Source organism: Podarcis bocagei, assembly GCF_964188305.1.
Source record: "Podarcis bocagei genome assembly, chromosome: 8".
In the NCBI taxonomy this organism is placed as follows: Eukaryota; Metazoa; Chordata; class Lepidosauria; order Squamata; family Lacertidae; genus Podarcis; species Podarcis bocagei.
In genome coordinates this window covers 55701220-55718819 of record NC_138133.1, presented here as the reverse complement: position 1 = coordinate 55718819, position 17600 = coordinate 55701220, and the positions used below count along the sequence as shown (strand labels likewise).

The 17600-nt window shown below is 41.2% G+C and overlaps 1 protein-coding gene across 7 annotated transcripts in view; it reads right to left on the bottom strand.

Annotated features, from left to right (window-relative positions):
* CHD7 (chromodomain helicase DNA binding protein 7) overlaps positions 1-17600 on the bottom strand; it is a 140240-nt gene that overhangs the window by 114514 nt on the left and 8126 nt on the right. The gene's annotated exons all lie outside the window — the stretch shown is intronic.

Genomic DNA, 17600 nt, shown 5'->3' with positions numbered 1-17600 from the left:
TGGGTTTTAAACCCTTGGTGAGTTAGGGACTTCCCTTGCATGAGAAGACAGTCTCCAGCAGATTGAGCGGACAAGGCCAATAGCTGTTCCAACTGTCAAAAAGGCAGTTTGTGCACATGCTGTAGAGGGAAGTTAGGGGCAGCTGGGGCTCATCAACCTGGGAAAGTAACCCATCTAGGAGGAGAAAACATCCACTACATTGCGGGATATCTTCGGGAGAATAAAAGGCTAAGGGGAAAACCCTATACAAATTTGGAGTGGAGTCCCTATGATGCTTGGATGGTGCCTTGTACACCTCCTTCTGGCAACTTCTGCAGCCAAGCTGGTGCCAAATGTATTGCTCTGCTTTCCTTTGGAAAAGCTGAGAGGGGTTTTGTTGTTGTCTGGGCAGCCCAGGAACTCCATGCACACTGTTCAGGCTTGCACTAGAAGGAGGTCACTTCGGTGCTCCTAAAGCAGTGGTGTGACTTCACCCCCAGAGGTGCACTATTGTCTCTCAAGACAGGTGTCAACAATACTTCTCACAAGAGCACTGGGTACAAAACAAAATAAATGTACAAAATCATGTAACAATCAGCATTAATTTAAACAAACAATGCCACTCCCATTATGCTCCAAAGGCCTGCCAGAACAAATAGGTCTTAAGCAGCTGCCTGAATAAAGATAATGGGAGTGACAGTCAAATCTCAACAGGGAGGGAATTCCCTGGCTGGGTTATCACCACTGAGTAGGCCTTGCCTCTTGAAGTAACACACACAAACACAAACACACCCTTCTAGGTCACATAAGGTTAGGCATTAGTCACACATTACTCCCATTGTTTTCTATTTGCACTGGTCCCCACTTTGTTTCTGGGCTCAATTTAAGGTACCATGAGGCACTGTTTTGCTGGAGCTAAGGAGGTCTATGTCTGGTCAGGTGAGCTGGGTGGGAGTCAGTTTGGGAACCACATTTACACCACCTTGGGTTCCACGATGGCATAAAGGTAGAATAATAATATAAGAAAATAAGTACCATATATACATGTGCCCTAGATTTCCCAAGTATCTTCCCCTTTCTGCTTCCCCCTTAGAATGGCATTCTGGCAGCTTGTAGGCACTATATTCTATTTCTCTCAATGGGATAGAGCATTGCCAAATGCACAGATTGCTTGAGAACACAATAGGACGCTTGATGGTCTACTAAGCCAAGTAAACCCCAGTGTGAAAACCCCAGAATGTGTCCCTTTGCAGGACGACAGAAAGCCTGATATGAAGGAGAATGGGAACTTGTTAAGTCACCTGAAGGCAACTCTTACTAGACAAAGCTTGACAGACAAGTGGCTATTTATGAGACTGTATTACACATACACCATATTCTTGTAAGGCAGGCATAGGCAAACTCTAGCCCTCCAGCTGTTTTGGGACTACAATTCCCATCATCCCTAGCTAACAGGACCCGTGGTCAGGGATGATGGGAACTGTAGTCCCAGGTATCTGGAGGGCTGGAGTTTGCCTATACCTGTTGTAAGGGGTTGCCAATGTCGCACCTACAGCTGTTCATGTGCCCAAAGAAGCTGCCCCTGGTACTCATAGCTGCCCCTCCACTCACTGAAATTATGTTTGAAAGAAGCATTCCACTGCAGCCAATGGAAGATTGTGTGCACAGATGTACCCACAGGCCCCAAAAACCTGGTACCCCAATGCCAATTAACCTTAACCCACAGCTCTAAACAGGAAATACTATTAATCATTATCTTTTGACTCCAGGAAAAAACTAGGGATCATATTAAATGTAGTGCTAAGTAAGCAATTCTGTCAACACATGTATTTCTGCTTGCACTATGGAACTTTGCTCCCTCTTCTCCCTCTGTACACACTTAATTTTTTTTCTAGGGTTTTCCCCAACCCTTCAGAGCAGATCTGAGGGACGGCATGGAGCAAGAACAAAGAAGACTCATGTTGTGCAAGTGGTAATACTTGTGCTGCTGGGATGTGGTAGCTGAATACCACCCAAAGTTTAACAATCCCCCAAAATCAAAACAGTTAAATTAAATTTAAAAAATAAGTTAAAATAATGCCAAATTAGAAATATCAACATTTTAAGTAAGTTAGAAGCCCTTACACTTCAGTGCACTGAGAAATGTAGAAAAGTGTGGTGAGCTTTTAAAACTAGGCTATAGAGCCAGAAAGCTCATCAGTAAAGAACAATGCTAAATTGATTATAATATTAAAATGCTTTGGTAACACAAGCTACCAGGAGGTCAAGGGAGACATTAAAACTGTGTCAGGGATTGTTTTCAAAACCTTCACAGGAATGTTAAACATTCAGAATACATATGTTTAAACTCCAAAGTATTTTACAATTGCAGTATTTCTCAAGAAGAAAGTGAGCAGTGAAATAAACCTTATTTCTATCTATTTCAAGCTACTGTTCCAATAAATATGCAACAGTTATGTCAAAATGACCAGAACAAAATGGAGTGTGGGGACAGGAAAAGCTATATTGCTGCCAACCAACATCAAAATCTCACAGCAATTACAATGTCGTATAAAGTTGACACTAAGCTAGGGGACAATTCAAGAGGCAAGGCTAATAGCTACATCCCAAGGTCCTGAAAAAGCACCAAACACAACTTGTTACTTTCATTATTGGACAAAGTTTTTGTACATTTCCTGCATTTGTCACTCATTAACTAAATCATCTGGCAATTTCCTACCTCTCCTGCATTTAAAAAGGATCTGAAAGCCTATGTTTTTCACATTGTAGAAGACTACTGAGATTTCTCTCTGTCCTTGCCATGCTATAGAGGGCCCTGCTCAAACAAGCTCCTCTTGTGCACACGACGAACATTCATTTTTCAAGCTTGGCAGGGCTGCAGCTGAAAATAATTTATCTGTTCTCTCTACAAGAGCACCACATATGTGATTGAGAGGGAAACATATCCATCAGGAATAAACTTGAGCACAAAGACAAGCTGAGTGTCACAGGATACAAAGGGGCAGAGGTCACAACAGTAAGCTGGAGGCTTTGCACTGGGCTGTGGTTGTTAATGCATGGCTGCTTCATTCGTTTTCTGACATGCAAAACAGAAGCATTAAGCATAATTTCGCATTTCATTATGAAAGAAACACTACATATGATGAAACCCTAAACATCAAAACACTAACAGCTCAGCTAAGTTGCCCAGGAGCACTTTTTCCCAATATGGATTATACAACAAATATTCTTTGGTGCAAACCAAGTACTAAATAATATTTCTGTATGAAATATGGCTATAGAAAGTATCAATTATCTTTTGACATTCATGCTAACCACATCTGAAATATCTGCTGCCAACTAAATTGCTGCTAAGAAACAAGAACTTATACTTTACCTCCGCCATTAAAAAGTAAAGAAAACTGTGACGTAAGCCGAAGCCTTGGGAAATTACCATGTGCAAGCACAGTCTTATGGATTGGATCCAAATGCTTAAGAGTAGACCCAATGAAATAGATCATTTTAATCATTCCCTGGTCTCATTTTGGAACAGCTACATTTCTGATTTTAAACAAAATGCTTATGCTCAGGCTTTTAAAAAACTTTTTCAAACGATGCAACTGCAGCAGCTTGAAAAGCCACAGGTGGTCAAGAAACATTTCCCTTGTCTCTCTCCTGAAAGATGTAATCATACAGGGCAACCAAAGCAGTTTCCATACAGAAGAATCACTATGCTAAATACAGCACCAAGTTATTAGAGAAGTGTGGGGGGGGGATTGTCTTTACATAGAAAAAAGTGGCGTCATCTATGATGAAGCACATACATTGAAACCCAGTTTAAGTAGTAGTGCAGCCTCAACACTGCTGCCTGATGAAACAAATGGATCTGGACAATGTACAAGCTTGTTTGTGTCACTGACTACAATTCTAGCTAAGTTCACAACTTTCACCATACATTAATATTACAACACTTGATACAGTCTGTAATATGAGACTTGAAATGCAAAAGCAGTTAGTTGCTGATTCTGCCTAGATTCTGGCTGCAGGCTCAACACCAGCATCTTTTTGGCACCAGGTAAATACATTTCTTTTCTCCCAGACACCTGAGTATTAATCCCCCCCCCTTGCAACAGCTGGTGGTGTATAAATTTCCTTTGGAGGCTAACCACTGTAGTCAGATCTAGGCTAGGGGATGATGGAATTGTTCCTATGGTTTGGTTACCACATATGGTGCTTCACTTTTACTTTTCTTGTTTTTCACATGTTGCACTGTGTATTTTAAGTCACTTTGTGATGCCTGTGCAAAGTGACTAGTAAGTTTAATAAACAATAATACTGTACCTGGAACACCTTACTTACTCTTATTAATGACCAGTTCAGATACTGAAGCTTGATAGGTCCAAAGCCTTTCAAAAAGGAATCAGCTGAGCTATGCTGGAGACCAAACAGCTGCTAGTGAACAGACAGCTGTGGCATGAATGATAACTATGTTGTCTATAGCTTATAAGGCTGGAAAATGCGGACAAAACCATAGAACTGAATCACAATCAAATATCACCATGCAACTACCACTCAACTCAAACAAACAAGAACCTAAATGGAAAGATCTCTAAATCAGCAAGCTTATTACAGGTGAACACTCCCATTGGCAGTCAAATGGAAATTTTTGAATCTAGGACTAGAAAATCTTTACATTTGTTGCCACACCATAGTATTACAATAAGCTTCTCTTCACAAGACTTGTGTGAAAGTCTTCGTTTTGACTGTCTTGAACTAACTACCAATAAACTTCATAGTGAGATTCCAAGCTGAGAGGGAAAGAAAAGTTTCTTTCCCTTATCTAATCACATCCTTCCTTAATTATCAATTTCCAAAAAATCAAAGATCCAAGTTCTTTAGCCTTTCCTCACATGAAAGGTATCCCAACATCCAGGAACAAACAAATGCAGGGAGAAGTTTGTTTTATAGAGCATTAACAAGAAATATAAGATTCAGTTCCCTGTTCGTGGCATCTACAGCAATTATGCTCTTAACACTCAGCATTCATCCAGAAAGGTAGCATTTATTTTGTATCATTAATATGCACCACCTTCCTCAACATGATAAGAGTCAATTATGATTCTATATAATCAATTCCTGGGTAAATAATGCCCATTCACTCCATAATTGCCCTAACTGCTTACTCAAAAGATTGATACACATTATCATGGCTGGAAACCAGTGCTGAAGCCAGCCGATCACTGAAAAGTATGCACAGCAATGTATAAAATTTACAACAGACTCAAATGCAAAAAGCAAGCAACAACAATCTGGAAAATGAAAATAGAAAAGCCCAAGCCAAGACTTGAAAGTAGTTACTATGCAGGGAAAGGTAACAGCGAAAGGATCTGAGATCAAGTGCTGTGAAATCACTTACCACATTTGCTAGCCAGTGCTTGAACCAATCCTTCAAAAAGCAGCCCAAATGTCCAAGTTATAACCATACACAAAAATCCACAGGAATGATGAAATTTGCACCAAGACTTAAAAGAGTAAAGCAAACCTAAAGGAAAAGTGTGCTCAACCAAGTGTGGCAAGGGTGTGTGAATGTTGTTATGATATAAATTTATGACAAACTTTCTCCCTGTATGAGAATTCTACAAAATCAGAAATGGATATAACTACAAGGGGTCATAGTACATTTGGTTAACAGGGTATTAAGATGTGATATTTTGTATTAGGAATCCCGCACCAAAATAGTTCAGTCTTGTATTTAAGCACTTGCCTGGTAATCACAGGCAACAACAAACTGCATGGTGTGTGAGCTGCTGGCATCCCTTTTTTGTGCCCAACAAACAAACCAAGCAGGCTGGCTGCCACCAAATGGAACCCCTCTTCTTCATGCCCTTTATTGAAATGTAGTGGGCTCCTGGAAGAGCACCAGGGTGTTATCCCTCCACTCCCAGCTAGTTAAAAGCGTCTCTGTGGGGCTATTTACAAAGTTGTGACAGATAAAATGGTGATGTTATTAACCAGCTAATAGAAATTTCAAATGTTTTATACACAACCTCATAAGGAGGAAATACTGATGCTTCTAACAATCTATATATATTTGTCCACGCACCTCACGTCTGCCCCCAGAACTCTTCAGAAATGGTTATATGCCTGTAACCCTAATCAAATCTATCTCAGTTGAACCTTAAACATTCCTGTCTTGATTATATTACCCCTCCAAACAAGTCTCCTAATCTACCTATTCCTTGTTCACATGCAGATAAGGTTGGAAGCAAATCAACTTGTTCTTCTTTTATGCAAAGAGAGCCATATTCTTCCTCTACAGATGGAATAAAGCTCAACCATTTTCTCATTCCACAGTTGGAATAAAGTTTGAGAGATCATCTCTTCTTTTTACTCCATTCACAAGTTGTGATGTTTCTAGCCGCTGCCACCCCAGGGTGGGGAGACCTTGGTGGGAAAGAACCATAGCAGGTGTAACACATGCTTTATATGTATTTAGATGCTTCCAGGTTCAAGGCTCTCTTTGTCCTGTCCTAGGGAAAATATAGAGCTTTATAGTTGTCCAAAACTCTTGATCAGGCTAGACCGTGAACAGAACAGAGGCCGGGGGAAGAAAAATGTTGGCTAGGGTGAAGCCATCAAGCCTGCATCTGGTCAGAGTATAAAAACCGCTCTTGCCATACCCTCTCCAACTGCTGGTAAAGTTATGATTTCTACTGATTTTTAACCTTGCACACTACCTAATATAAAAACTATGTAATTTCTCTTTATTCCTATTTTCCAACTACCAAAAAACGTGTGTGTTTCCCCTAAGAATAGAGATACATCTGTTGACCGTTATATGTTTCTCTGCCCTAGAGGACCTTGGTAGAACCTGAAATGTGCAGCTAACCATTGGATTGTCCACTGCCTCCTCCCAGGTTCAATCTTCAGAGTGGCTTCAGATTTTTCTTCTATCGCCACCCCAACTTGGTTTACCATCTATTCTAGCCTGATGTAGAGTTCTAGAGCAGTGTTTCCCAACCACTGTTCCGCAGCACACTAGTGTGCCGCGAGATGTTGCCTGGTGTGCCGCGAGATGTTGCCTGGAGGGAGGCGGGCGAGTTGGGCGGCGAGAGCCGGGGCGGCGGCGGCGAGGAGAGGCCGCCCAGCGCTGGGCTCTCGCCGTCTGCCTGCCTGGCTGCCTGCGAGCTCGGCGGGCAGCGCCTCCGTCCGCAGCGCCCGCCTCGCGGCTCTCATTCCCTGCCCCTGCCAAAGCTCACCCAGCCAAGCCGCGCTCTCCTTCCTGCCTCGCTTTGCTGCCTCCTCCCCCCCACCCCCAAAGCTTGGAGGTTCCCCGGCAAGGGGGAGGGGAAAAAATTGAAACTTACACTTTCGTGCGTCCCTCCCGGCGTGACGCTGCGCGCTGACGTCACGGGGCTGTAATGGTGGTGTGCCTTGAGATTTTTTTCATCAAACAAGTGTGCCTTTGCCCAAAAAAGGTTGGGAAACACTGTTCTAGAGAACTCTCACAAGAACACACTTGTGTACATTTTCTGTTGGCCTAATGAAGGTGTTGTTTAAGGTAGATTTTAAAAAGTTTTCTTATAAGCCAACACAGTTCCCTTTACTTTTTGCATTCATGCTATACTTACATTGCAAGCAACCCACAGAATGCTTGTTATAGGGTGTCATATAAATAATGCTGTTTGACCATCTTTGCAAAGCAAGTTATGGACTATTTTAATACTATTTTAATCAGGGTTTATTTCTGTTTCATAAACCATTATATGCTGGTGTACATGCAAGCTTTTCAAGTCACAAGACATTGAAAATACAATTTTATATCAAGGTCACTAAATTCAGCCCATTATGACTACATGGTAAGACATGTATATTTGTATATATGTGTATATATTTGGCAGTTAGCTCCCAAATCCCACTGACACCTATCCAGATAGTTTTCCTTTTTAGTTATCCTATTTGTGGTAAAGTGATTCACAGATGTTCCTATACTGAGCTTGTTTTATGACACTGCAAAGGATTAGTTCAATGATGGGCTGAATCTATATGGGGGTGAAGAGTGGTTATTATTGGTGGACTAGTAGGTAGAGTAGAGATTTACAACAGCAGCATAAAAAGGAAGCTAGGTCACATAGTACAGACAAGCTGACTGAGTTTGCAGCAGTTTGGTGAGCATTAAAAGCATGGCCACCTAAGCAACATATTTAACAGTGAGAAGGGACCTTCAAAGCACACATGCCCTGCCCCCACAGCATATACTGGTGAATATAGATCTATATCGACTCTTAGCTAAATCAAGAAAACCTCCTACCTGTATGTCAAGAGAGACGCTTGACCACAGCTAGCATATTGATTTGAGCTCAAAGAGTATGTTACTCTTTGGGCTTTGCCACAGCTCTTGCCACTGTTAACTTTAGCATAGACTGAAGAAAAGCTAAATGGGATGTTGTGTGCCTAATGGCAAAATGAGTTGCCATCCTGACAGCTAATGCAATGCCTTTAGTCCCAAAGTGTCCAGGAACCAAATTTAAAAATGCACATGACAGTAAACAAAATGAAGGGTCTCAATATGTATCAAAACATCACCCAGTACCGGTATGAGGGCCAGACCACGAGGCTGTTTCACCTGGCTGTACATTCAGGTGAAATAACAGCCACTCAAGTCCTTCTGCCAAGGGGGCTTTTCAGCTGATCAAGCCGCCGCCCCCCCCCCGGCCAGGTGGGGGCTTTGTTAAACTGCTCTGCTGGAGGGTGCAGGCAGCCGTACGCCCCTCAGTGCAGAAGTATAAAGAAATCACCCACCCATGCTAAGGTGGCAGCAGCCTCAGGCGGTGGTGCCAATGCTTATCTCTCCCTTATTGGTCTCTACAGTCACAGCAAACACTAACTCTCAAATGGTTTGACTTTAACACACACACACACACACACACACACACACACACACACACACACACACCTGTTGCACTTCCATTGTCTCTCCAGGCAGATGGATGCCAACAACAACAAAATTATAGCATCAACTTCCCTAAAACAAAGCTCAGAAGGGTATTTACGTTAATTACAAAAAAACCAAGTTAGCTCATTATTATAAAACAATTTAAAAAACAATTCATTACAATTTTTTTAAAATAATTGTAATGAATTGTAACTTTACAAGCAAGCAAGGTAAACAAACAATTCACTGAAGAAGATTCCTTTAATTTTTGTCTCTGGAACTGGAGGTCAGACAACATTTGAAATCATCAAAGGAAAAACAGGTATGTCTGATGTTATATTTAACTAAAAGACTTGGTGTGACAGCTAGAGATGAGGACTGTGTGTCTGATGAAGTGTGCCCATCTCACACACTTTGCAATGACTGGCGTAGCGTAGTAGCTAGAGCAGCAGTGGGGAACCTCTGGCCTGTTGGCCTAATCAGGCCAGGCGTGGGATGCAGGTTGGCCAGCAAGGCCTTTCCCACAAACCTCGGTCACTTGGCTCACATCTGACCTCACAGGTGACATCACATGTGAAGAGGTACAGACGTGGCTACAAAGAAACAACGGGAGTTTAAAATGAGATCCAGATTATTCCTTTGCAAGCAAGGCTCCCTGTCAGCCCTAATCAGCTAATACTTGCTGACAGAGAGCCCCACTGGGATTGGCTGCACTATAGAATTTGTCATCAGGAACTCCCTAGAGTAGCCAAGAGGGCTGGAGGAAGTGCTCTGGATCCAAACTACTTTCTTTGCAGAGTTGGGTGAAACAACAGGGAAACCAATAGGGACTGGATTCAGGGACAGGAAATTGGGTGAAATGATATAGGGAATGCTATAGAAAAAGTACAAAATAGTTTGAAGGTGAAACAAGGGTAGCAGGCTGTAAGGACTACAACCAGATAATCATGTAAACAATGCTGAACACTTAAAAAAGTGCTATACATATATTATACACAAGACAACTTGATACATCTCTTGGTCTTTGCTGGTTTTTCTGCAATAGACTAGATTTACACAGCTACCTCTTGGAAGGATGTGGAGGGAGAGAGAGAGAGAGAGCGCACGCAGCTGCAAGGATGGCAAAGTTCGATAAATCCACTTGCAAATACCTCTCCCTCATCTGGCAAACACCTGTGCTTCCACCCAAAGCCCTGCTTGGCGGGCGACTGGGGGAATACCTCTCCTTTTCTCCTTGGCTCTCCCGGGAGGAAAGTAAAAGGTACTTTTCCTCCTGAAACTTGGACTTCTATGTCTTTGCTTTTCCTAAAGCACAGCAGTACCTCACAGTTGCTTTCTGCGAAGTCTGACAGGAATGGAGAGAGACCACACTCCCTTTCTTCTCTGTGAAGAAAACAAGGGATAGTGTCCCTTCTTCAATTTTTACAGGAAACAGCAAGGAGATACTGCTGCTAGCACAGCAGAGTGAAAAGCCCAACTCTTAGGAAAAGAAAATGTGGCTTTGCTCTGAGTTGAGGCTTTCAAAAAAAAAAAAAAATCTGGACCTCACGGCTCCGTTACCTCTGGTGGGGATGACTGAGGAAAGGAAATAAAAGCCACCTTCTTTATTTGATGCACCCATGAGGAAAAGTGGTGGTTTGTCTCCCTCCCATTAGTCCCCCCCCCCTCAGCTGTCTCTTTTGCAAAACCTCAACTCACGGTGAGAGGAAAAAATACCATCTTCTTTCTTCAATGGAGAATAGGAAAGAAAGGCTAAATGGCTTCCTTTCTGCAAGTTATGCTAAAGGAAACGAAATAATAATAATAAAAGAAGAACCCTTCTTTTCTCCACTGAGAGAAGTTTCCCTCCCTAGCAGGTTTTTGGAGGAAGCACCAGCTGAATATTGCTGTGGCTTTTTGCAACTTGTGGGATGGAAGGAAGCTTCCTCTCCTCTCTCCCCATCACACCATTTACAGGAAAATAGTGGCAGTTTCCTAGCTGGGAAGACAAGTCCCATCTCAGCCCAATGCTGCAATGGGAATGAATGTGGTAAGATCCTGCATTTGTGTCTGTGTGTGTGCTCTGTACATGCAGTGGATCAAACTCATGTGTGGCTATTTTGGCCACAAGCATTGCTGACAAAAGGCTCATATCTTTCAAGCCTGCAGTCCCTATTGCTCATCCACTCATTCCCCTCTCCCTCCCCCACTTGCCCAGTCCTGCCTCCATTGGTACTATCGGTGCAGACAGAAGTAGCACTGAGATTGTATCCCAGCTCCATCTGTTAGTAATTAAAACAAGGAAATTCATATGACGCTCCTCCTAGCTCAGGTAAAAAGAGCTGCAACAATATGCCTGTGCATGGTGTTTCATCAGGAAGGAAGGGCTGTGAGAGCTGTACCATTCTCACAGAAGAAAGATTTGTTCATCTCTTTTTTTTCTCTTAAGGCAACCCAGAATGGAAATATCAACTCTTATCCCTCAAAGATTCCATAACTCAGCACAAACTTTCTATAAAGCAAAAGCAGTGGTGCCCGACATGTTGCATCACTTTACTAATTATGGAAATGTTACTTTTGCATGTATTAGTGATTCAAGGACATGCTCATAAAACATGCAGAAGTCTGTCGGGCACTGATACAGTAATGTACTTTGCCTTCCATGCAGGGGATACTCCACACCATACTTGGATGGAAGCAACTTAGTCACAGTTCCCTACAACCTTTAAAGCTACAAATTGCAGTCCTCTATAGCAACTTCTTTATACAATACAAAAAAGGTCTACCAGTTGATTTATTATTATTATTGGCTTTGAACTTAGAATTGCATTATTGCTCAGCTAATCAGAAGCAGGTAATTCAGGATCATTATCCATTACACAATAAAATGAAGAGTTATGTTTATTGTTACCAACATATGTTTCATTTCTACCAACCACTAGTTCACATATGTAGCACTTTCAATATTATCAGCTTTGTGAAACCTACTGAAACAGTTCAAATAAGGTAGACTTTATAGCTAATGAGTGGTAGTCACAGAGTAGTTCACACATTCAAATAACTATTTCAGGTTACTTCTTAATTCAAATACATTTATACAAAAATAGAAATTTTAGAGTATACTGCACTTTCCACATATCAAGCCACCTTGATTCCTTGGGGACACAATTCAGAACTGCACTCTTTTTTGCCTAGTGATGGTTCACGCATGTGTATATAATTCAGACTAAAAAGATGAACTAACTCTAAGTTGTATTTAAGGTACTTGATCTTTGATGGATCATTCACAAAGGGAAGTGGATCATGATGTTTCAGTCATCAAGTAAAAATATGCATGTGTAAACAACCCCCTTTTAGCTTTCAGCTTAGTCTCACAGTAGTCACATAGTCATTCCAGTATGACCAGTGCTCACTCTAAGGCAACCTTTATCACTTCTAGGCCAATAAGCAAGATATCCACATTTCTAACCATTTCCTAGACAAGTCAGAGGACGATTTCAATTTTCAAAATTTATCAGGCTGACTGCATCCTGCTTAAATGTTGAATCTGTACATCTGTCCCAAGTTTTACCCCACTAAGAAGTATCGCCTTTTAGCACTAGCAGTTTAGCCATTTATACAAGTACTTGCTACATTGAATGCCTATTTTCAAGACTGTGAAGCCTTTAGCAGTCAGGTCTTAATACAGCATTAAAATGCTTAGAATAAATTTATGTAAGATGTTCATCCCGAACTTGACTGATATATTAATGTTATTTAAGTACCTACTGTCAATTTCTATTACTCTAGAGAACTATGACTACATAACACTGCAAGTGCTCAGTCTATACTGAAATATGTTACAGTTACACTGATTGGAAACCTTCCATTTCAACCACATTCAGGAAAATCCAAGAGTGGCCTCGTGGATTTTTCAGCAGATTTTCCAATTCATACAATCACATTTTACCCTTTTTTTCATGCACTATGTGACATCTAGCATATATGGCAAGCCAAAACGGCATATTAGTACAGTGGTACCTCAGAAGTCGAACGGAATCCATTCCGCAAGTCCATTCGACTTCCAAAACGTTCGGAAACCAAGGCACGGCTTCCGATTGGCTGCAAGAAGCTCCTGCAGCCAATTGGAAGCCGCAGAAGCCCCATCAGATATTCAGCTTCCAAATAACGTTCGCAAACCAGAACACTCGCTTCCGGGTTTGAGGTGTTTGGGAGCTAAATCGTTCAATAACCAAGGTACGACTGTACAGTCATACCTCGGGTTTAATGTGCTTTGGGTTGAGCACATTCGAGTTGCACTCCACAGCAACCCAGAAGTAACAGAGCACGTTACTTCCGGGTTTCACTGCTCGCACATGTGCAGAGACTCAAAATGTCATCACGCGCATGCGCGGAGTGGCAAAACGCGACGTCGCGTCTTAGGTTGCGTTCAGGATGTGAACGGGGCTCCGGAATGGATCCCGTTCGCATCCCAAGGTTCCACTGTATATTCATTGGTATATGCCAATGAATTTAAATTAAGTAACAATGTAACATATTACTCCAGTAGAAAAACCTATTAATAAACATTGCTCAGCAATAAAACACCTGTTTGGCAAAAAAGAGGCTACAATATATGCTACACTCCTCATTTTCTCCATTAGTAAGCTTTATTCCACACCCCCACCCCCCACCCCAAAAAACACCAACCCCACCTCTACCAGAAATCTCCCTGTCCAGATTAAGGCTGTGTTCCAGATAAAATAGTAGATAAAATCTTAGGATCACAGGATGCAGCTTCATACAGCGTCAGACCACAGGGTCCATATAGCAAAGTATTGGCTACAGTGACTGGCAGTGACCTAGGTCTGATCTGGATGTGCCTAGGACTTTTTGAAGTCTCTGATTCCCCTTAAAGGTTTCCAAATATTACGGAAATCCTACATGCCATTGTCATGTGTGAACCAGCTCCAAGGTAATTCACATCATAAGAAAATTAACACAACCTACTTCCAACTTGGTAAATATGTTATAGCAAGGCATTTAAGTACCAATGTCCTCTAGAGATGCAAAGTATTTGGACATTTTGAAGCCATGGGGGAAAGTGTTTCCCTTTTGATGTACCGTGGGGGGGATGAATGTTTTGGAGAAAATTGAAATACATGCAATACTTCCTTCCTTGTCAAACCTAAACTAATTTTACTCATTTAGCAACATAAAATGCATTTTTTACAACTTAGTACATAAAATTGTACTATTTGGTATATTTTTAAACTTTATAGCACAAACCTTTGTATATTAACTTCACTATGGAGCAAGTTCCACTTTGCTTAGTAGTGCTTATTCCAGTTAAGCGTGCATAGGACTGAGGCCTCAAAAGTATAAACGTGTTAATTTTGTATAAGCAAATTATGACTATTTCTTGTAGACTGCAACACACCATACATTACCTACATAAATGTAGAATTTTTGGCATCAAGTAAAATATTTCATGTGAGTTTTTTATCAGTGTTCCCCAAAACACCAGTCCTCAGGGGGGAAAACATATTTTTCATGTATAGTTTCTCCTGTGATAGTTTTTCTTAAAAAAGAAAAAAAGACGGGGGTTGTGAACTTGCTTTATTTATTTAAGTTGCTCATCACCTCAAGCCAAAGCCTCTAGGTGACATACAATAAAACACAATCCGTACAACTATTAATGAATACAGAAAAATTTAATCTCAGCAACTGCAATTTCAACCCCAGCACAATTCTATTAAAAATCTGAGTTTTGTAGGAACTCTTCCCTATAAGTTGAAAACAATTATCATCAGATGAAGCAAGGCAAAAGTATATTCTGATAAAAGACTGAACTGTTTAAAAAATGATTAAAATGTCTGGGAGAAGGGAAAGTCTTCTCCTAGTGCCAAATCAACATTAAAATAGGTGCTACATGAGCCTCCTTAGGAAGAACGTTCTTCAAATTTGGGGGGAGGGTCAAAGCGATCTTCTCTCGTTACCCCTCTATATTCAGATGAAACAAGTTCTGCCATTCCAACCACTTTCTTCTTGCAAAACAAGATCTCATTTCCAATGAGCGTTTTCAGTTTGAAACCTTTAAAATGAACCTCCTAACATTACAAGCGTCCTATGTTTCCATGTTGGTTGTGGGCAAGGGGGTTTTCTTTTTCCAACTCTAGCATGGATATTTGGACTATTAGTGTATGAGCAGATTAGTATAAAAAAAGCCCAAACAAAACTTGCAGCTAGCAACTTTTGTGAGTTTATTTACGATATGCACAAATGAAGGCTGTTACCCAATAAATGTCATATCGGCTGACTGGTTGATCACACAAGTTTTGTTCAATTAATAAAACCAGAAGAATTTAACATATAAAGAAAAGCTGTTCCAAAGAAAAGCACACATTGCCTTTAGAATATACACAAAGCAGTGGGTGTCATAGTCGGTACCATCTTAAAAGAGGCATTCTTCTGTACCAAGGCACACGTTTTCGTTAACCCAACAATGGAGCAATACAGCAGCATAAACAGGTACATAAGGAAGCTACTGCTCATCAACTCAGCCCTGGCCCAGAGGTCCGTCATCTCTTTGCTACCAGAAAGACCAGAAGATCATGCAAACACAACATAAACAAACAGTCCTTCAGGAAACAACTGGAAATAAACCACCAGCTTAAATTATGATAGCAATGATATCTTTCCATGCTCCATTAACAAAACATCCAAATATACTCGTTTAAACAACTCCAGTGGCAGAGCTGGAAAAGATATCCGCCAAAACTGGAACTATAGCCTGATAGTCCATTTTATGTCATTTTCCCACCTAAAAGTTTTCCAGCCCTTATAAAAGTTTTAACAGCAAATTAGGGAGTAAAAGCTCCCTGCTGCCATGAGAATTCTCCAATTGCCCTGGAAAGGCACAACAAAAAAGGATCAATGAATCTACTGTTTACTCTTCGTGTAATATCCATTTCTCTTTTTAGGTTGAAGTTTGTGGAACGTATACATGACTCAATAATATTCATTCAGGCAAGTTTCTTTTGCTTTCGTTCTCAGGTAAGACACAAAATATTTTCCCCAAGTTACTTCTCTGTCTAGAATTATATTCCAATGAAGTTTTTGCTGCAACTGTTGCTTCTTCCTTTAATTCTAGCTTTAGGTTGAAGACTTTAGACCAGATGTGGGCATCCAATGTCGCTGAACTACAACTCCCATCATCCCTGGCCACTGCTCATGCTTGCTTGGGCTGATGGGAGTTGTAGTTCAGCAACATCTGGCATGCCAAAGGTTCCCTACACCTGCTTTAGGTTCTACCACACCCAGCCCACCACAGCCTCTTTGTCAAAAGTACTTTCACCTGTTGTTATTGATTGAACCAAATAATATACAGCCTTTTCTTATCCTCCGTTTCCCTCATTTTGGGGGGAGGTGTGGGCAAGGCTGTATACAGTGGTACGTCCGGTTGCGGACGGAATCTGTTCCAGAGGTCCGGCCAGATCCCGAGGATTTTGCAACTGGAGAGACCACTTCTGTGCACGCGCGGCAAAAACCCGGAAATATACTTCCGGGTTTGCCGATTACATATCCCAAAGTTTACGTAAGCGGAGGTGTGACTGTACCTTGCAAATATATCCAGTGATATAATTGGCTGGCACATGCCTGAGCCTGAAAAGTTAAGAGACGTGATCAAGCAGAAGGGGGAAGAGTAGGCAAGAGGAAGAAGCAAAGTACTGGGAACTGAAATGAGAATCAGGTCAATGGTAGAAGGGGCAGCTGACATAATTTCCAATTTTGTCAACAGTTAGACATACACAAATGATGGCCAAGCCAGACAAGCTTGAAATACTAGCAGCTGTCTTCTTCAATTTAGGGACAAATACTGATAACCTCAAAAACCTATCCAGGTAAATCTGGTTGATCCAATGCAATACTATTTATATTCTTACAGTTAGCTCTATGAAGCAACTAACCAAGTCTAGTTTCCATATAATTCATTATCATATCTAGCACGTAAAATTTAAGTAAAAGAAAATCCTGCCACAAAAATTCAGCATGTTTTTTCCACTAGTGCTAAAGCATTTCTGCCTACGTCAAGAAATATAAAGTTGGGCAACCTCTTTGCACAATCTAATGGCATAAAACAAGGGCTGATGTCAGACAAACATCTACAATAGGCTTTTATTCTGTAGTCACTGTCAAGCTGTGGAGGTAGGTGACCATTTTGCGCAGGGGGTCCCTTCCTGCTCCCCACACACACTGGAAGAGCGCACACAAGACTAGACCAGCCCATTTTGGGGCCACTTCCAGGTCAGCAGCAACAAGGATGTGTGTGATTGTGCGTTAATCAGACATGCGTAAAATGGTTCCTGTCTGTATGTATACATGTATTGTGTCTTTAGATTCTGAAGCTCAACACCTGTTCTGATAGGTTTTTAAAAAAATGATATTTGCATCTCAATCCCATGTGAAGTGCTACCATCTTTCCTTACACACAGCAACCTGATGCATGCAGATTGCAGCTGAAACTTTTAGAAATCAAAACAACATAATAATCTCTGTACACTTTCACACAAAATGGTTTTGCAAAAAAATAATTTTTGGGGGGTAAAAACATTCATTTCTTACTTCAACAAGAATTTGCTTTTTTAAAAACAGAAGTCTTTCGAATCTGCTTGTTGAAAAATATTCAGCACCTGCAAACTGTGTCATGCAAACATCATAAACTGTAAGCAAAGGTTTAAAAGTAAAA